Source organism: Alexandromys fortis, unplaced genomic scaffold (genome assembly GCF_014885135.2).
Source record: "Alexandromys fortis isolate MF-2015 unplaced genomic scaffold, M_Fortis_MF-2015_v1.1 scaffold_99, whole genome shotgun sequence".
NCBI lineage: Eukaryota > Metazoa > Chordata > Mammalia > Rodentia > Cricetidae > Alexandromys > Alexandromys fortis.
Genome location: NW_026067982.1, coordinates 6,267,109 through 6,288,444, shown reverse-complemented (window position 1 = coordinate 6,288,444; position 21,336 = coordinate 6,267,109). Strand labels below are relative to the sequence as shown.

At 42.5% G+C, this 21,336-nt stretch overlaps 1 protein-coding gene and 1 pseudogene across 2 annotated transcripts in view; one reads left to right on the top strand and one right to left on the bottom strand.

The window, feature by feature from the left end:
* The window catches only part of LOC126511458 (cytochrome c oxidase subunit 7C, mitochondrial-like), a 20,904-nt pseudogene extending 15,565 nt beyond the window's left edge, over positions 1-5,339 (bottom strand).
* A 412-nt stretch (positions 5,340-5,751) lies between these two features.
* Positions 5,752-21,336, top strand: part of Canx (calnexin) — a 33,760-nt gene continuing 18,175 nt past the window's right edge. Inside the window, exons 1-2 of one of the 2 annotated variants that reach the window (XM_050158513.1) lie at positions 5,754-5,911; positions 6,203-6,261. The gene's annotated coding sequence lies outside the window, so the exon portion shown is untranslated. Of the gene's footprint in view, positions 5,912-6,202; positions 6,262-21,336 lie in introns of both variants that reach the window. The other variant, XM_050158514.1, reaches the window with a different exon arrangement.

Sequence of the window (21,336 nt, the reverse complement as noted above, 5' to 3'; positions counted from 1 at the left end):
TCTTCTTCTTCTTCTTCTTCTTCTTCTTCTTCTTCTTCTTCTTCTTCTTCTTCTTCTTCTTCTTCTTCTTCTTCTTCTTCTTCTTCTTCTTCTTCTTCTTCTTCTTCTTCTTCCCTGTCCTTTTGAGCGTGTTCCTATGTTCTCTTTTGGTTCTCAGCTCTCTCTTCTCTTCCTCTCTTGCCCCCCACTTCCCATGGTTCAGTCTGCTGGCCATATGTTCAGTCTACTTTCTTTTCCTCTTCTGGTCTCTTCCAGATGCCTCTGGCTGAACTTTCATATCTACAATAAAACCCTTCTCAACCATACCCTGCAGTGGTCATGTCCTTGTTGATGTCCTGTTTTATGTGGGTCCATGGAAGGAAAAGGTTGCTCCGACATGAATTTGGGTTTAGCAAAAGCAGCGGGGTGAAGCAGCATCTGGTGAACTGACTGCCAGGTCCTCTCATCACTAAGTCTGCAAAGGTTCTGGAGTCCTTCAGGAAGAATGCAGATAAGAATCAAACACTTCAAATAAAAGGTAGCAATCACAAAAGGCAGTTCAAAGCCTAGGTGCTGACTCTCCAGAATTCAAGCCAGATGCAATGTCTCTGTAGGATCTCTCATACATGTCTTCATTTGCATGTATCTGGTGCCTGAAACCTGGGAGGGGCATATATGAGCTCCCTTCCAAGGGACTCGACTGCTCCAAACCAAGATGCTGATTTGACTCTCTCAAGGTGTGGATTGTAGATGGGGTTTTCTGTCCCATTGGCCGGCCCCCAAATAACCACACAGAGTTTTATTACTAATTATAAATGCAATGCTCGGTCTATAGCTTAGGCTTATTACTAACTAGCCCTTACACCTTAAATTAACCCATATTTCATTTTTTAAAGATTTATTTATTATGTCTCCAACATTCTGCCTCCATGTGTGCCCGCACACCAGGAGAGGGTGCCAGATCTCACTACAGATGGTTGTGAGCCACCATGTGGTTGCTGGGAATTGAACTCAGGTCCTCTGGAAGAGCAGCCAGTGCTCTTAACCACTGAGCCATCTCTCCAGCCCCCTAAGTCATATTTCTTATCAACGCTCTACTCTGTGGTGGTACCTTTTTTCAGCCCGGCATGTTCATCTCCTGCTTCTTCTGTGTCTGGCTGATGACTCTGCCTTTTTTCATCTTTTTGCTCTCTTTTCGTCCACAGATCCTTCCTAACCTCCACCTGCCTAGCTATTGAACATCTGGCTCTTCATTAAACCAATGAGAGGAAGATATATTCATAGTGTAAAAAGGGTCATCTCACAGCAGGAGATCATTCCTTTCTGCAGGCTCCTGGCACCCACCAAATTTCATTCCAAATTCTAGAGTCTGCCTCCTCAGCCTTCTTCCCTCCACCTGCCCTCATGATCGTTCCTCCTTGCCTGCTCCATAAGTGTCTTCTCTGGCTCCTGGAGCCTACTATGCCTCCCAGACACTCATCACACATCTCAGTCTCTCTGGCTCCTGGAGTCTGCCATGCCCTCCTCGGGCACCTGCCACCTGGGCATCTCTCAGCTAAGACACTTATTCCTCTTCCTCTACTGAAACCCTCCCTTTCCCCCAAAGCCTCTCCTAGTCCAGTTCTTCAGCTGTTTTCTTGTACCACCCTTTCTCCCTCTCCACTTGTTCTCAGCTCCCCCTGGAGAGAGCTGCCTGCTAAGTCCTACAGCTTCCTTGTGCCCTCCTAGGCCTCTGGGATATTGGAATCCTCCCACGGGTAATCTGTGACCCTGACCCTTCTGTCAGCTCCCTCCTAGAAGTCCCACTGCTTCCTTTTTCCCTCCTGAGCCTCTAGCTTCCTTATACACTCTGGGCCTTATATGACCCCATCCTCTCTTCCTCCTTGGACTCAGAGATTTCATCAAAGTTTCGCTGTTTTACCACAAATAGCTTGGTTTCATTATAGCTCAATGGCCAAAGATGGCACACTAGATTTCCAAATTTTCTCATATGGTAACAACTTCTGCTCCTGCACAAACAACGAATCCCCAAATCTCTCATCCCTAAACTTTCTCTGTTCTACACTTTCAACTCTATTTCTAAGGTTTTTCTACTTTCCACTCTTAAAAAATCTTTTATCTCTATAATGTCTTGGCTCTCTACTCTAAAAACAACAACAACAAAAATCCTTACAACTATTGAGTAAACTCTTTTTCTTCAGGATTTGGAAGTGCAACAAAAGGCTTATAGTTAAAAACAACTGTACATAGCTAATCTCAAATTGCTACAACAAATGAGATAGGTGATTCAACTTTTATTTAGAATATACTGTATAGCCGGGCGGTGGTGGTGCACGCCTTTAATCCCAGCACTTGGGAGGCAGAGGCAGGTGGATCTCGGTGAGTTCGAGACCAGCCTGGTCTACAAGAGCTAGTTCCAGGACAGGCTCCAAAACCTTGTCTCGAAAAAACAAAAAACAAAAACAAACAAAAAAAAAAGAATGTACTGTATGTCTCAGGGTTTCTATTGCCATGAATAGACACCATGGCCATGGCAACTTTGTTTTGTTTTGTTTTGTTTTTTTTTGAGGCAGAGTTTCATTGTTTTATCCCTGACTGTCCTAGAACTCATGCTGTAGAAGAGGCTGACCTCAAAGTCATAGAGATTTGCCTGTTTCTGCCTCCAGAGTGCTGAGATAAATGGTGTTACCACCACAGCCTAGTGGGCACAGCAACTTTTATAAGGGAAAATATTTAATTGGGGCAACTCATAGTTCAGAGGTTTAGTTCATTACCATCATGGTGGGAAACAAGGCAGCATTCACGTAGACATGGTGCTAGAGAAGGAGTTCAGAGTCCTTATAGCTTGACTCACAGGCAACAGGAAATGATCTGAGACGCTGGGCACAGCTTGAGCATATGAGACCTTAAAGACCATCCTCACAGTGAAACACTTCCTCCAACAAGACCACACCCACTCCAACAAAGCTACACCTCTTAATAGTACGACTCCCTATGAGTTTATGGGGACCAATTACATCCAAACTGCCCCAATGTGTATGTAACTTGGATTTAACTCTTGTTTAAAAAAAAAAAGATATACTAGAAAAGTAGATGTTTTTAAATAGCCACCATGTGTCTTGCCTCCATTTTGGTTGATGTAAGAATTGCCATGTGGCAGTTGGGTAGTTGTGGCATACTCCTTTAATCCCAGCACTCAAGAGGCAGAAGCAGGCCTCTGTGATCGCTGTGAGTTCAAAGCTAGCCTGGTCTACAGAATGAGTTCCAGGACAGCCAAGGCTTTTACACAGAGAAACCCTGTTTCAGAAAAAAAAGAAAAAAGAAAAAATAGGAAAAAAAAGATGATTGAGAGGTATAAAGCAAGGCAACACGCTTCAAACTTAGTCCTCTGAACTCTCTTATCATTATATCTCCTTTTAGACTAGAAAGATAACAACAGGCCTACAAAATATTTTGGATTAGAATGGAATTTTCCTTTTCTTTTCTTTTCTTTTTTTTTTTTTTTTTTTTTTGAGACATGGTTTCTCTTTGGAGCTGTCCTGGAACTTGCTCTGTAGACCAGGCTGACTTTGAACTCACAGAGATCCACCTGCATCTGCCTCAAGTGCTAAGGTATAAAGGCATGTGCTGCCACCACCCAGTTTAGGTTGGAATTTTTATATCATGATAAATTCTTAAGGTTTTAAACGCCTACTCAGGTTAACAGAAACCAACTTAGAAATGAATGTCTAACCACTTATGTTTTTGTCGATAACGCCACGCTTCTAGAAAACTTTAGATAAGTAACATGTTTGATGAAAAGGATATGTTTGATAAATAAGGTTTGTAAATTCCCAAGGTCTATTCAGGTTAACAGTAACCGACTTGAAGATACAAATGTCTAGTCCCTTTGTCTTTGCTAACTTTGTTAAGCTTTATCTGTTTGGATAAACTGAGTTATATGAAAACTGTGAAACTATATGATGGCGCACTATGGCAGGATCAGGAAACTGAGGTTCCCAGTTTCTCTGGACTGTATACTTTGGAGCAATCATGTCCTCATTTTCATTCAATCTCCACATTTGCTATTGTTGTGTATGTGAATGTATCTAGAGATCAGAGTACAATTCAGTTCTCTTCTTCCACAGTGTGAGTACTGGGAATCAAATTCAGGTCATCAGGCTTGGTGCTAAGTGCCCTTACCTGCAGAGTGCCCTCATCATGATGGTCCCCAGCACATTTTTGTATATGAATCCTCCAAACACCCGTGATTTGCTTCCTGTTTTCCCATACACCGCTTCCTCATCTCAAAAACCCACCTTTTCCAACTCTTCCTTCAGAAATTCTGCATATCTATCTACATGAGGTTCAAGTCTCATCTCTTCCTCTGTTTCATACAGAAAGGTTTCAGCTCCTCTACCCCTTTAGACATAACCCCTTTCTGCAGTGGTGGTCTTTTGACTCTCTTAAGTTCTAAGCCATCTTGGGTAACACAAGCCAGAGCCCATCTTAAAGACATTAAAAAAAAAAAAAGGTTTTAAAGTTATGTGTACTTATGCAGTATCTGTATGTGCCTATTATGTGCACCTCAAAGTCCAGTGGGTGCCCTTGGGGTCCATAAGAGGCATGAGATCCCTGGGAGCTGGAGTTATAGGCAGTTGTGAGCGCCTGCTGCTGGTGTTGAGAACCGAACTTGAATTCTCTGCAAGAGCAAGCAATAGCTGTTAATGGTTGAGCTACTCTCCAGACCCTTAAGGGGGTGGGGTCCTCCTGCCTCAGCCTCCTGAGTACCTGGGGACTGGGACTAAAGCATGTGCCAGCACACCTGGCTTCAAATTTTTGAACATCTTTCCAAGGCAAATAAGGAAAGCAAATTCTCTGCTATAAAATTAGGAAGTGAGAATTGGCGGCTACTAAATTGAGTCAAACAAACCCTGACTGCCTTTCCCTTGGGATGGCAGGAATACAGCTGGTTTTATGTAGGTAGTTACATAGATGATTAAGAACATGCTGGTTCTTTTCCCAGTATTCAAAGCTTTGGGTCACGAAACACAACCAGAGGTGATCAGTGGTCTCACAGGGTTTTTTCAACATGTTGGAAATGAAATATGAGTGGTTTACAGAAACGGGCATTTTGAATCTGCACATGGTTACCACCCTGTCGCTAGGATATGTCTGACTTTAATAACCAATATCAGAAAACAGCACAGGAACACGGTGAGGGGACTTCATGTGGCATGATTGTGAATCTAGATTGTGTTTTGTTAGGTAAAGAGGTCTCAAGCTCCCCGGCTCAGGGCGATGACTCCGCAGGAACGGTGGCGCCTGCGGCCCAGCGGGATCTCACTCTGCACAGGCTCACCGCCCAGACCTCCCTCCATTTCTTATGAAGGCCACGTGTTCCTGCAACGAATGGCAGCAGGGGTTGGAATAGGGTTCCTAGCTCAACGGGTAGAAGGAGTCTTCCCGCAATGGTTGCCCACACGCCGCCCACTGAAGAACCAAGGCGACCCTACTCGAGAACGCTTGCCAAAGCCGAGGGGCCCGGGGCGAGCGCACCCGGCTGCTCCGTCACGGCCCGCCTTCTTCCCACTCACCCAATCAACAACCTCTTCCTGCCTCGCTCTTGACCAATCATCACGCTCCACGAAGAATAGCCCTAGGGGGCGTATGGGAAGGAGGTTTGAACGATGGCTGCATCAACCAATAGAATCGCAGAATCTGCGCAACGGGGCGGGAATTGACGTTCGTGGTAGCCAATCAGGACCGAGGGGCGGACGTGGGGTTGGTCTTCGTGCGGTGGGGCTCGCTCGCGCGGCAGCGGTAGCCGAGGCCTCTTAGTTCTGCGGCACGTGACGGTCGGGCCGCCTCCGCCGCTGTCTCCACTGCAGCGCGGGGCCGGGTGTGCGGGTGGGAGGTGCGGGAGCCGCCAGTGGTCCCCGGGAGGCTCGAGGTGAGACGGGAAGCGTATGCGGGAGCCTCAAGCCTGGGACGAGCCTTGGGGGCCTGGGAGAGCGGCGCCGCGGCGGAGGGGTCGGGTGTGGCCGGAGTCTCGACGGCCGGGGGGTCGGGCGGGCGTTCGGCCGGCGTAGGCCTTGGCGGCCGCTCAGGGCCGTGACGCGAGCGGCCCAGGTAACGAAGCAGGCCCGAGAAGCGCCGGCCGAGGTCGGGAGGCGTGGCAGGTGACCTGGGGCTTTCCTTGACCTCTGAGAAAGCTAACAACTTTCTCTGGTTTTGCTTCTAGAGCTTTCTCAGGCCGGGTCCTGGCCCACCCGGAGGTGGACTGAGTAACCCCGTATACAGGTGCGGAACTAGACTCGGGCCTAGTAGGTAGCCCGAGTAGTAGGGAAAGGTGGAGTAGGTCGAGAGGTGAGCGTTACAGTTCCAGGGAAAATAACATGCCCCGAGCACTCTGACGAGGGAGAAAAATGTCCTAGAACGTGTAGCGCTTGTGAAAGTTAAGGCTTAACTACTACAGCACCTGCCTAGTCGATGGTGGATAGCAATCCAGCGTGAGTATTCACTGGACCCTAAAAGCAGGGGAAACAAGCGAAAGTTCTACTAGCCAACGGAGGAAACTGAGGCCTAGAAGTTTGAAATGACTGGCCCAAGGTCATGCAGGTAGTTTTAATGGTCACGTTGCGATTGTTACTTGAGGGCTAGACAGTTCTGGTTTCTTAGCTAAGCTTAAAAGCCCCGGTTTCAAGCACTTAGCCGCTGGTGTTCTGTGTGTGTGTATCGGGGGATGGGAATTTGGGAGATTTTCTACTTTAGTGCTTATTCCCCAGTTGTAGATAGAATGCCCGATGGCCTTGTATTAAATTAAATGGGAAGTGAGATGTATAGTAAAGGTTCAGTGGGTATTCGTGGCAGTGGCGGCTTCTGCAATCTGAACGCCTCGGTCCATTACACTTGACATACTAAGTTTTGGATTAAGTCCTATATGCCAGGATCTGAAAACGCAGTCATGGTACCTTGTGTATTAACTGCTGGTCATGGCACTAGAGATTGGTTGTGAAGTTAAACTGAGCTGAACATTAAAAGCTCGAGGGCAAAGGTGAGCTACAGTTTCTCTACCCTGAGGAAAGGAAGGTGTCTTTAAAAAAAAATTGCCCTTTTTTTTTTTTAAAGGGGGGTATTGGGTTATCTTAAAAATATTTATTTTCCAGTAATATTTGAAAGGGCACGAACAGAATTGGTCCCCATGTTGTATTTCTGCTATAATTAAGTTCACGGACCAGGGCTGGGTGCACAGGCTAGCTAGGCGCCAATGAACTGTCGTGAACTCTCCACAGTAGAAGTTTACCGATCTGTCTGAAGATGGGTGTCCACATCTCTTCCCCACCTTGCTATCTTAACAGTGCAGTTAGCTCCGTATCTTTCAAAGGCCACTGGGCACGTGCATATTGACAAGAGTTGCTGCAGCTTTGACAGTCACACTGTTGCTCCCTTGTTCCGCAGAGGTCACTTGCTCTGCAAGAGAGCGTTAAGGGAGAAGAGTGGCAGTTGGTAAGCATAGCTGTAGAATTCTGTGTCATGGTAACTTTGGTTCCTATACCTTTAAAATGGGAATGAGTCTCCTACCTGCCTCACCTTTGAGGGGGCAGACGGTGTGAAACTGCTTTGGAAATACAATCAGCAGCTCATCAAAAGTCCTAAGAAATGAAGAGCCGAAGATAGTTGTATTCGGGATTGCATACTGTAAAACTCACCAGGAAAGTGCTTGCTTGTTGAATGTTTTGAGCTAAGTGAGAATTAAGACTTTTTAGGTTTATTTGTTTTTATTTTATATGTATCTATGTCTTGCCTGCATGTATGTCTGTGTTTCATGTGTGTGCCTGAGGACAGAAGAGGGCATTGGGTCCCTTAGAACTGTAGTTACAGTTGGTTTTGAGTCACCGAGTGGGTGCTGGGGATCAGACCTGGGTCCTCTGGAAAATCGGCTAGTTCTCTTAACCACTATGAACTATGTCTCCATCCTGGAGTCTTTGGCAGGGGGTGGATCTAGCAAACTTTATATTTAGGTATTCAAGTCTTTTAAGAATCTCTTTAAGAGTTATTGTTTTTTTTTTATGTGTATGCCAGTGTGAGTATATATTTGTAGTTGCCCATGGAGGCCAGAAGAGGGCATCATATTCTCTGGAGCTGGAATTACAGAGTTTTGAGCTGCTCAGCTGGAAATTGAACTCTTAAAACACTGAGCTGTCTCTCCATCCATCCTGGGTATTCATATCTTAAAGTGAATTAATAGGGGAAAAGTTACTGAAAGAAAACACTTCTAATGTTACAGTCAATGAAAAAAAAATCTAAGAAGATACGATGTTGTAGAGTTCTTGCCTAGCAAGCTTGAGAGACAGGGCTCTCTATCCCTAGCACTTGAACAAATAGCTGCAAGTCTAAAAATGTGAGTAAGATATTAGAGATCTCATTTTTAGAGCAGGTCACAGATAATACTGTTTCCCAGGATGTTACCCTCACCACCTACCCTCTCCAAATACTGAGAATTGAACCTAGGGCTTTGAATTTAATGATTAGGAAAACACTACCTCTTAGTTATATGCCTTATTGCCAAGGGGATCTTGAAATTCTTGCCTCACGTATCCATCCAACTTCAGCTGCCTAAGTAACGGAGACTACAGGAGTGTGCCATCTTAAATACTTGTTTTTTATTTAGACTTCTATGTATTTTTTCTTAATAAATGTTCTGGGTTTTTTAGGTTTGTTTTTTGTTTTGCTTTGTTTGAGGAAGGGTTTCTCTGTAATGCCCTGGCTGTCCCCGAACTTTGTAGGCAAAATTGGCCTTGAACTCACAGAGATATGCCTGCCTGTTTCCCTAGTGGCGTGCTGGGATTAACAGCATGTACCACCACCACCCAGCAGATGTTCTGAGTTTTACAAGCATTTTATTACATTTATTTTTGTGCATACAAGTGCAATGGCATGAGAGCGTGAGTGAAATCAGTACGATTTTTGAGAGTTGATTCCTCCCTTTTTTAAGTGCTTATTTTTGGGCCAGTAAGTTGCTTAGTGGATCAGGACACTTGATACCAGACCTGGTGACTAGAGGTTCATTTCTCTAGGAGCCACTTGGTAGAAGGACAGAACTGACTGCTGAAAGTTGTACCTGCACAAAATAAGATAATAAATATAATTGCTTATTTTCTCCCAATATAAAGTTTAGAGCATTTGCCTTAAAATTCAGTTTTGTGCTTGGTGGTGTTGGTATTAATCCCAGCACTGGGGAGGCAGAGACAGGTGGATCTCTGTAAATTCAAGGCCAGCCTGGTCTGCAGAGCTAGTTCCAGGACAGCCAAGACTACACAAACCTTGTCCAAAAGTAAAAAAATAAAATTCAGTTTTGGAACCATTAAAAATTGACAAGTATAAATATTAGCAGTCACTACTAATATTGAGCACATGCTGTAAAACAGGCCTTATTATAAAGCAGTTTACATATTCTTAACTTAGTAGTTCTTAGAGGTAAGAGTTAGTATTGGCTTAGAGAAGAAACCAAGATCCAGAGATGAGTAGTTGACCCACGTTATTAAGTAGCTAACCAGGCATTGTGATTTGAATTTGTATTCAAAACATTTGAATTTGTGCTCTTGGGCAAATATAAAATGGTGATGATAGATGTCCCTGGAGTTTATGTGGGGATTATTAGGCTACCTAAAAATTTTTTAAAGACTGTCAGATGAGGGCCGATTAGATGGCTCAGATGCTGAAGTGCCTGACCTGTTGTGCAGGCATTAGGGATGAGTTCAGATTGTCAGCTGGAGACAAGTGGGACCTTGGAGCTCATTGACTAGGTAGCCCCATGTAGGGCTTCAGGTTCTCTGAGAGACCACCTATCAGAAAACAAGTTGGAAGGAAATGGAGGAAGACACCAGGTGTCAGTGGGCCTGTGACACATTCACGTCAGTATTATGCTGGAATGAAGTCATAGCTTACAAAGAAATCACATTTAAAAATTTTGTGTTCTATTTCAAAAATTACTTAATATTTATTTTAGAACAACCAAGAACATTTGGTCATTTTACTGTTCCTGTAATTATATTTTTCAATATGGTTTCTCTGTAGCTTTGGAGCCTATCCTAGAACTTGCTCTGTAGACCAGAGCTGGTCTCGAACTCAGAGATCTGCCAGCCTCTGCCTCCTGAGTGCTGGGATTAAAGGTGTGCGCCACTACCATCCAGTTTTATTCCTGTAATTTTTATAAAGGGAAGAAATTGAAGATTCTTTTTGATTTTTGAAACAGGGTCGTACTTGGTAGCGTTGGCTGGCCTGGAATTCACAATGTATACCAAACTGACCTCGAGCTTGTGATCATTCTGTTCTGCCTCTTGAGTACTGGAGTTATAGGTCTATAACACCATGCCCTGCGTGAATTTGTTTTTAAATTCGATAAGAAGTATTTGGAGGCTGGAGAGATGATTCAGTGGTTAGCAGCATTGACTGCCCTGCCAGAGGACCTATCCAGCTTCAGCTCCTAGTACCTACATGATGGCTTATAACCATCTGTAACTCCAGTTCCAGAGGATCTGATGCCTTCTTCTAGCCTCCTTGGCACCAGGCACTCACATATGTAGACATACATAAAGATAAACTCTCAAACATGAAATTAAAAAAAAATAATATTTTTTAATTTTTTTTCTTTTTGCAAAGCTACTTTGATGAACAAATGGGTGACGGAGAAGGGGAAGGATATCGGAACAGGGCAGTGGGTGCACAGAGAGAGGCAGAATTAGAGACAATGGCAACAGGAGGTGTGTAGTATGGCTTTGGTCACTGAGGGAATGTGTTGGTGCTGAGTAGGGCCAAGGGTGGTTTGCAGCAGCTTGAGCTTGTGCAGGCTCTGCCCCCAAACTTACAGCTCAGCTGCATAATCACCCTGGCTCTGAGCAACTGCAGGATGTCCGAGATGGAGATAGGTTTGTTTCTGGACTGGGCCTCCTTGAAAGGTCTTCATGGGCTTTGCTGCCACCAGAGACCATGGCGATGTCTGTGGTCTGTTTTACTACTGGAAGATCTATGGCTATATGTGGCCTGGGCTGTTGCCTGAGGCCTGTTGATGCCTGTGATTCATGCTGCCACCTGAGACCATGCCATTGTCTGTGGTCAGTGTGACCACCAGAAGCCATGCGGATGTCCATGGATGGGTCTGTGCTGCCACTGAGGGCCACGTTAATATTCATGTTCCCTGTTGCTGCTGGAGGTCATGAGGATGTCCATAGTCTGTGCTTTGGTCGAGGACTTTAAAAATAAGATTTTTAAAGTACAGGCATTGGGCAATAGTTCTATTTTTAAAGTCTAAGGTTTATAAACTAGAGAAAGAAGGACTGGATGAGCTTGACCAAGACTGCACAGAATTTGGAGAAACTAGAACAGTCTTCCCCAGCACTGAATTGCCTTGATAATAAGTAATGGAAGTTTCAGAATCAGGAACTTAAAGCTGGGTGCAGGGAACACAGCTTTGAGGCAGGGTTTTTCGAGACAGGGTTTCTCTGTAGCTTTTGGTGCCTGTCCTGGAACTAGCTCTTCTGTAGACCAGGCTGACCTCAAACTCACAGAGATCCGCCTGCCTCTGTGAGTTTGCCTCTGTGCTGGGATTAAAGGTGTGTGCCGCCACCACCACCCGGCCTGAGGCAAGGTTCTTGTCCATTACTCGGCTCTGGTTTTGATCATGAGCACTGCAGAATAATAAAATCTGAAGTTTCCACCACTAGGATTTTAGCCATTCTAAATGCTGAGTGTGTTGCAGTGAAATGTGAATAGATAGGTGGTCTTGAAGATTCCTTTGGTCCTGAAACTAGGCCCTGTTTCTCTGTCTGAGTCTTCATGTTGTAAATAATGTATTTTCTTGGCTTTGTGTATATTTGCCCACGCTTTATGTTTGATTTTAGGTCATTTGCAGATCATTTGATTACTGGAGAGCAAATCTAGGGCTTTCACATGCTAGGTAAAGGCTCTACCAGTGATAACATACCTTGAACTTGTGGGCACGTGCAAGGGTGTGTCACATTTATATGGGCGGCCATACATGTGTGTGCATTGAGGCCAGAAAGCCACCTCGAGCAGTCCACCTTGTTTTTAAAATAGGGTCTGCCATTGGCCTAAGGTTTTCTATTAAACTAAGGCTAAGTGGTTAGTGATTCCCAGCCCTTCCCAGCCTTTCACATCCTTCTAAATTCAGTAATACTAAATGTTACTAAGCTCACATTTCTTTTTAATTAATTAATTAATTTGTGTGTGTGTGTGCGCGCGCGCGCGTGTGTGTTTTGAGACAGCTCCTGTAGCTTTGGAGCCTATTCTGGAACTCTCTGCTCTGTAAGACCAGGCTGGCCTTGAACTCACAGACATCACCACCTGGCAAACATTTCTTCTTCTTAAATTTAATGTAAATTAATTTTAATTTATTGGAGATGTGGTTCAGTACTCTTTTTTCCTTCCACTCCCGGTTCAGTACTCTTGGAGGAGCTGGGTTCTGAACCCAGCACTGCCTTTTAATTATAAAGCCATCTTCAATGATTTAGTAATATTTTTTTTTGAAGATTTGAAGTAATTATAGACTTACTTACAAAAGTAAGCCAGATATGGTGGTGGATGCATTTAATCCTAGTCATGGAGGAGGAGTCAGGGAGATCATTAAGTTTGAGGCTAGCTTGGATTACATAGTGAAGTTCTGTCTCAAAAAACCCAAGGATGCCAGGTAGTGGTGGTGCACACCTTTAATCCCAGCACTTGGGAGGCAGAGGCAGGAGGATCTCTGTGAGTTTCAAGGCCAGCCTGGTCTACAGAGCAAAGAGAATTCCAGGACCGGCTCCAAAGCTAAAGAGAAACCTGGTCTCGAAAAACCAACCAATCAAACAAACAAATGAAGCACTAGACATGAAGCTCAGCAATAGAATGTTGAATGCCAGGCTAAGATGCAGAGGCCCTGGCACTTGAGAAGTGGCAAAAATATACAGAACAGGGGCTGGAGAGATGGCTCAGTGGTTAAGAGCATTGCCTGCTCTTCCAAAGGTCCTGAGTTCAATTCCCAGTAACCACATGGTGGTTCATAACCATCTATAATGGGATCTGATGCCCTCTTCTGGCAGTCTGGCAGAACACTGTATACTTAATAAATAAAGTCTTTAAAAAAAAAATATATATATATATACATATATATATATACAGAACAGTGTTTGTACCCAGTGACCGCTGAGCATCTCCTTATAGACAGGTAACTGTAAAATTCAAGCCAGGTCTTTTCCATGGGTGTGCTCTTAAGAGAATAGTCAGACCACACTCACTTTTATGTGTGTAGTTTCTAGTTCCTTTATTTGTTTATTTATTTATTTATTTATTTACTTATTATGTATGCAATATTCTGTCTGTGTGTGTATCTGTAGGCCAGAAGAGGGCACCAGACCTCATTACAGATGGTTGTGAGCCACCATGTGGTTACCGGGAATTGAACTCAGGACCTTTGGAAGAGCAGGCAGTGCTCTTAACCACTGAGCCATCTCTCCAACCCGTAGTTTCTAGTTCTAAGAACAATTTATCTTTGGACTTTTTCCCCTTTTGGCGTTGTGTTTTGTTTTTTAAACATTGGGGGAGGGAGCACAGGTGTCATAGCTCATGTGTGGAAGTATGAGGGCACCTTCCAGGAGTCAATTCTCAAAATCATGTAGGCTCTGGTGATCAAACTTTGGCTTGGTGGCAAGCATCTTTACCCACTGAGCTTTCTTGCCAGGCTTTGTTTGATTTCTTTGAGAGATCCCTTATGTGACTCTGGCTGGCCTTGTACATTCTGTAACTGCTGATCCCTCTTTAGTCGCCTGAGTGCTATAGTGTACCACCAGTAGCCCATTTTAGTGTATCAGTGCTCTGCTAGGTCCCAGATGCATCTTGGTCCCTACAGAGTTTGTGTAATGTCCAGTTATGTGACTGCTGGGAAACAGTCTTAGACTTGAGCAGCTTTTTTAAAGTTCTAGATGATAAATCAGTTCTTGTGTCATGTAGTATGTATGTTATTTGTTCCTTCTTTACCCTTGGTTTTATTGTTTGCATTAACGGCAAAGCCATGTGAAATTTAGGGTTGTAATATAACTTAAGCCGGTTTTGGGAGAAGTTGTCCTTTCAGTAGGCTCAGATGTTAAGATTTTCATGACTGTGGCTTTGATTTTTAATTACTGTCTCCTGAAGGTTCAAGACACTAGTAATTTGTAATTTCACAAGACAAAGACTTAGGCTGCATAACAGACAAGGGTCTGGTTTTATTACTCAGCACTACCAGAAGGGAAAGGAAAAGTGGAAAACAGATTGTTTACAAGGACATACATTGAGATAGTTGTTTGTATTTGCAGCTGGTAGCCACACAGCCTGGCATTTTCATCTCAGCTCAGAGGGCGTTTATGACAAACTTAAATGGCAGAATCCTGTGTGCTTGTGTAAGATGATAGGGTGATTCTGCAGAGTAGTAGACAAGGCTGAGGATGTAGCTCATTGATGAAGTATGTGGTAAGCGTGTGTGGGGTCACTGAGTTCAAGCACTGTAGGAAAAACAGTAAATGAAGAACTTAAAAAAAAAAAAAACCAGAAAGTGATATATCTTGTAAGCAGAAAATAAAATTGTCAGAGTCTGGAAAAAAATAGTATATATGAATGCCAGAAGCCTTACCTTAGAAAAGAACTGTAGGAAATGTGTTTCTGTATAGGAGTAAGAATCTCTGTATTGACTTCCCCTTGAGCTTTAAAATTCCAGGAAGTTCTTCCTAACTGTGGCTTTAGAGCTCTTTAGAGCTCTGCTGATTGTTTTCCACACTGGCTGCTAAGACAGGGACTTGTAGCATGCTAGGCAGGTACTCTACTTTTAAGCTCTAATCTGTTCCCCGCTTGATTTTTTTTTTTTTTCCCTACAAAAACAACCTATTGCTCTGGTGGTTCAGTGGGTAAAGATGCTTACTGCCAAGTTTGATATCCTGAGTTCAATTCCCAAGCCCCACGTGGTGGAAAGAGGGAAAGAGAACAGACCCTAGAAGTTGAAAGTAGTTTTCTGACCACCACCCACAATAAATAAATGTAAAAAACAAAACCATATTGCTTTTTTTGTTTGTTTTTGAGACAGGGTCTCTAAATAACTCTGACTGTATTAGAACTCACTACGTAAATCAAGCTGACCTTGAACTCACAGCCTGCTTCTGCCTTAGGAAACTAGATTTAAATATAAAAGATTTGGAGTGGGCAAAAAAAAAAAAAAGTGTTATCATTGTAGACATTAAGATGTATGAATAATAGCCAGGAATGGTTACTTGTAGCGGTAGTTTCTTTTGAAAGTTTTTTAAACTTTTATTTTTGTTGTCTTGTTTTGTTTGGTTTTGGTTTTTTGTTTGTTTGTTTTGAGGAAAACTGCAGAAGTGTTTTGTAGAATATCTGGGATTTGCCCGACCCTTATCCTACTGCAGACGTAGGTTTTAGGGGGAAGATCAGTTGTTCTAGTACCACCTTTATCACATGGTATCAAGGATGTATGCTCTCAATATAGTCTATTTCTGTTGATGCTGGCCGTGATCAAAGCGGGTTGAGATAATCTGCCAGCTTTCTACACTATAAAGTTCCTCTTCCCCTCCTTTTTGTTCTCTTTAGAAGGCTGTGACAGTGCAGCCTGGAGATAAGGATTGCCCACTTTAGCTGAAGCAGTGTCAGTGGATTCTGGAGTCTATGCAATGACTTTCTGCAGGTATCAGAAGCTCAGGACATTCTGGATGAGATGCAGTTCCAGTCCTTGTTCTGGAATCATCCCCTCACCGATTAGGCTTGTAATCCAACCTCAATTCTTCTAGCCAAGATAAATAGTGGCAGGAGATGGGACTCCTTTGGGGACGCTTTGTTCCATACGCATGTATTTGGATCATCATAGATTTGTAGATACTTAAATATTTTGAGTGTATAATCCAATATGCTAATTTTGTTGCTCAAACTATTCATCCTTAAACCCTTGAGTTTGATCAGTAAACTGTATTTCTCTGATGTCCTTCTGTGAATGAGTGTTTCATTGATCACTTCCTCTCTGGCGGTAGGTACTTAGGTCCCCCCCCTTTTGTTATTAAGACAGTCTTACTATGTAGCTGGTCTGCCTCACTTAGCTTCCTGTGTGTCAGGGTTATAGGTATGTGCCACCATATGTAGCTTCCAGACTTGTCTTGCATATTATCCAGTTCTCTAGGATCAGCTATTTCAGGAATGTTCTTTCCTTTTACTGAAGAATATTAGAAACTAAACATTTGGCCTATTGATGGTTATAGTAATGTAGTGTCCTTCATTTCTGTGGGTCTTCTGAGTTGACAACAAGGATGTATGTATGCATTCCAACTGGTGTATATATGTAAATACACGCAAACATTTTTATGTGACTGTTAAGCTAAGCATTCATACAGATATCTCTAATTCTGTTTGCATTGCCATGTAGATTCTTCCAACCTCTGTTTGCTTATCTGTAAATTTCTATTCTAACAAAAAAAAGTGGCTTCCATCTACCATATACTTAATTGTTCAGATATACTATTGACATGTCTTGCACTATCAGAATCATTGACCCATCTTCTATGGTAGAAACAACTCTCTGAGCTAGTATAGTATTTTGGTTTGGTTTGGTTTTTATTTTTGTTGTTTTTCGAGTCAGGGTCTCTCTGTGTAGCATTGACTGTCCCAGAACTCACTCTGTAGACTAGGCTGGCCTCGAACTGGAGATCCTCCTGCCTTTGCCTTCCAAGTACTGGGATTAAAGGCGTGCACCACCATGCCCAGCTCACAGAGTTGACTTTTATGGTATGGTCTCTAGTTCTACCCCTTTCAGAATGTAAGTAATTGGAATTCTGCAGTCTGATCTCTTTTACTTAGTTAGCAGCACACTTTAAAATTCACCTTTGTGCTTGATCATTTCTTTCAGTGGTTAAACAAAATTCCATTGTATGGATTTCATTCACCTGTTGGAAGTATAGTTTGATTGCCTTTAGAATTTTGGGTACAGGTTGTTGACTCAGCTCAGGGCCTCTAAAGTACTGAGGCATGGACTTTACTGCTGAGATGTTCTCCCAGATTTTACTTAGATTCTAATTGGATTCTTTCTTGTTGGTGAGGACTATTTCTTTGTATGTTGAAATCAAGTCTTTTGTTTGTTTTGTAAATGTGTGTTTTGTAAATATTTTCTCCCAGTTTGTGATCGTCCTTTACTATATGTTTTTAAAAGAGTTTTTCTTTTCTGAATCCAATACCTTTTTATTTTTATTTGTGATAGACCCTATTAACACACCCAGAACTCCAGTGACTTGCTCACACTACTGAGAAGCAAGGTTTAGCCCCTCTCTCCATGGCTATGTTTCAACACAGTAGCCCTGATCTTTAGAGTTACAGGACATCAACACCTGTGTAGCCACCTGAGCTGGACTGTTAGGGATTAGCTGATATGTAAGCCTTGGGTTGTTTCAGTCGGGGTACAAGACTCTAAAAACACATCTGAGAAGAGGCCACGGTCTGGTTCTGGTCTGAGTCCTTGTCAAACCACATACAGACAATACTAACCCTCACCCTCTCCCATGTGGACCTGGTCTTACTCTTCAGAGTTGCAAATCTTAAATTAACAATCTGGTGACTCTATTAGAACACCAAACACCCCCCAGATGTAGCCTAAATTCAAGCCAACATAAACTGAGATGCGATTGTTAGAATCATAAGGATGGGCAGAGGAAATTACCCTAAACTTCTAGCACAGCTCAGGACCACCTGTGAGGGGTAGGAAGAAAGGAGAAACAGCATGCTTTGTATAGCTTGACAATACTGTGGGTGTCTGGGTGTCCCTTAGACTGCTGGCCTTCACAGCTTCCCTTCTTCCCAAACAGCTGCTCATACAGCTTGAGCATTTAGTCATCCCACCCGCCAGAAGTATTGTTTTTTAAAGAACCTGTAACATATGCCCAAGTATTTTTTAAATATTTTTACTTTTAATTATGTATATGTGTCTGTGTGTTTGTAGGAGGTTATGTGCACATGAGTGCAGGTGTCTGTAAAGGCTAGGTTGTTGTATCCCCCTGGATTTGGGGTTATAGACAGGTGTAATTCTCTTGACAGTGGTGCTGGGAACTGAACTTGGGTTCTCTGGAAGACAGGAAGCACTTGCAACTGCTGAGCCATCATTCCATCTGTCTCTTTTCTTTTTTGGTTTTTCAAGACAGGGTTTCTCTATATGTACCAGACAGCCCTAGTTGTTATGGAACTTGCTATAGACCAGGCTGGCCTCAAACTCACAGAGATCTGCCTGCCTCTGCCTTCCAAGTGCGGGGATTAAAGCGTGCACCACCACTCCCAGCTCTCCATCTCTTAGAGTCTTAATATAAGGAATTTGTAGTTTAGCATTAGAACAAATGGTTTACATTTTGGTCAATAGAGTAAATTGGTCCCATTTCCTTTTCCTTTTTTTTTGTTTCAGACTGGCCTGCAAAGTAAAGAGAAAAAATTAAGTTCAGCCTTTCTCTGTTTCTTTCCTCCCTCCCCTCTCTTTCCTTTTTCTTGTTTATTAAAAAAAAAAAAGTTACAAGTTTTAAAAAGAATTTTGTGGGACTAGGAAGATGGCTCAGTGATTACGAGCATTGTAGAGGGCCTGGTTTTATTTCTCATCATCCACATGGTGGTTCACACTCATCCATAATTCCAGTTACACAGAATCTGACCTTTGTAGGCAAAACACTCATACAGATAAATCTAAAAAATTTTATGCTATCTTTTTTATTGATTTTTAATTGAGCTATACATTTTTCTCTATTCTACTCCCCTACAATCCTCTCCCATGGTCCCCATGCTCCCAATTGACTCAGGAGATCTCGTCTTTTTTTACTTCCCATATAGATTAGATCCATGTATGTCTCTCTTAGGGTCCTCATTGTTGTCTAGGTTCTCTGTGATTGTGATTTGTAGACTGGTTTTCTTTGCTTTATGTCTTAAAAACCACTTATGAGTGAGTACATTCGATAATTGTCTTTCTGAGTTTGGGTTACTTCACTCAATATTATGTTTTCTAGCTCAATTCTAAAAATTTATATATTTTGTTCCTGCATGCTTGTGTTACAAGTGCCACAGCACATCTGTAGAGGTGGACAACTTTAGTTTTTTAGGTTCACCTTGTGGGTTCTGGGAGTGGAACTCAAGTTGTACTTTATTCACTGAGGTATCTCATCGGTCCTCAATTGTGGTATTTGTTGTTTTTGTTTGTTTGTTTTGTTTTTATGAGGTGATTTCTCTCTGTCCTGGAACTCACTCTGGGCCAGGCTGGCATCAAACTAACAGAGATCCGCCTGCCTCTGCCTACCGAGTGCTGGGATTAAAGGTGTGCGCCACCACCGCCCGGCTATATTAACTATTTTAAATAATACAGTTCAGTAGCACTAAACATATTTACACCATCATGAAGTGGATCTTCAGAACCTTTTCAGACTCTTGATATTAAACTCTCCTTTGCTTCTTCCTTTATCACTTATCACGGTTCTCTTTCTCATGTGGACACCCTATGTAGGCTGGAGAGATGGCTCACTGGTTAAGAACGCTTGTTATTGTACAACCTAGGTTTGACTTCCAGCCCCCATAAAGTTATTTTTGTTGCTACTTTATAGCTATGATTTTGCTGCTGTTAGGAATCTTAATAAAAATATCTGATATGCAGGATATCTGATTGCTACCCCTGTGAAAGGGTCCTTCACAACCTCTCTGAGGGAAGGGGTCAAGACCTACAAGTTGAAAACCATTGTCTTAATGTAAAAGGTATCATACAGTATCTGCTCTTTTGTAGCAGGTTCATATTACTTAGTAATTGTGATAGTGGTGAACATGGATGTGCAGATTCCTCTGAAAACCTGCTTTTACTTATTTTGGTTGTACCACCAGAACTGAAGTTGCTGGATTGATTGTATGATAGCTGTTTCTCCTTAGTACCTGTACTATTTTACAATCTCACTCTTGGTATGTAAGAGTTCTGACTTCTGTCAATTTACTATTGTATCTTCTATCTGGATTATAATTTTAGTAAAAGCTTCATAATGTTTTTTAATTTTTGTACCTCAGCCTTTTTACAACAATATGCTGAGTTTTAGCAGAAATTGTGGGTTTATGTTGCTTTGAGAACATGGGAAGAAACAGTCTTCAAGAAAGACAGCCAGTGGGCAAAAGTAACGGTGTAGCCAGAGTGAAAGGTGATAGTCACACTATGTGAGTCACCAAGAGAAAAGTCACAGGAAAACACTTGGCACTTGTACATTTTGATGTTTTTGTTTTGTTTGAGATAGGGTCTCACTGCATAACTTTTACTAGCTGGACTTGTTTTTACCACACTAGCCTAGAACTCAGATCTAGAACTCAGATCTGCCTCTTCTGCTTCCCATTTGCTGGTATTTATTAAATTGTATTTATTACCGTGCCTGGCTGTTTTCTTTCTTTCTTAGCAGCTGTGCTTTATTGAAAAGAGTTCAATATATTTTCACATGGGGTTTAATAGATAGGTGCTCAGTGGAGGAGTAAGATTCAACCAAGAGCTTCTCAGAATTTCTGTGTTAAGAATTTTTTAGTAGTGAGCTAAGACAGTAGAAGGGGGAAATGGATAATGAACATTAATGTATATGGAGAGGTTGAAAATTTCTTGACTGAAGTGAGTGGTGGTTTTTGTGAAAATACTATGCAGAGTGGCCTGAGAGAAAGGTCTGGTTGCTAGTCAGGATATACAGGTGTCGGCAGATACAGCCTTCCATGACAGGATCTTGGGATAAGGAATCTTATCTTGGTGTAGTGTGACTACAGAGAGGAGTAATTGAAGCCATGATGAGACTGGGTGTCTGACAGAAATGGAGAGTGAAAAATGAGGGTTGACTTGGTGACCATGTGGGAAATAGAAAATTGTACCCCGTCAAAGGCATGTTTATGTGTGTAGGTCATCTACTTGTTTCTTTTCCCAGAAGGCCTACCTACCACCCCTGACAGTCTAGTTTAATCCACAAAGACCTAAGTGCTTAGAAGATGATATATTGCAGTAGTTTGTACTCTGCTTAATGGACTCTTAGAACACTAATTTCCAAATGAGCAGCAATGTTCATAGTAAGTCTTTAAATGTGAACCAAATTATTCGTTGCCTCTGTTATTTCATTTTAGTATTTTAATCAGTAGTTACTGTAAATTAGATGTGAAAGATATTTTGGACATTATGAAACAGATTAAGAGTTAAGGAGATGGCTTGTGGGTAAAGGTGCTTACCACCACACCTGATGACTTAAGTTAGATCCCTAGGCTCTGTTGGTAGAAGGAAAGACTCCTGAAAGTTCTTTTGCTAGCTCTCAGGAAGGGAGCACATCATAAATA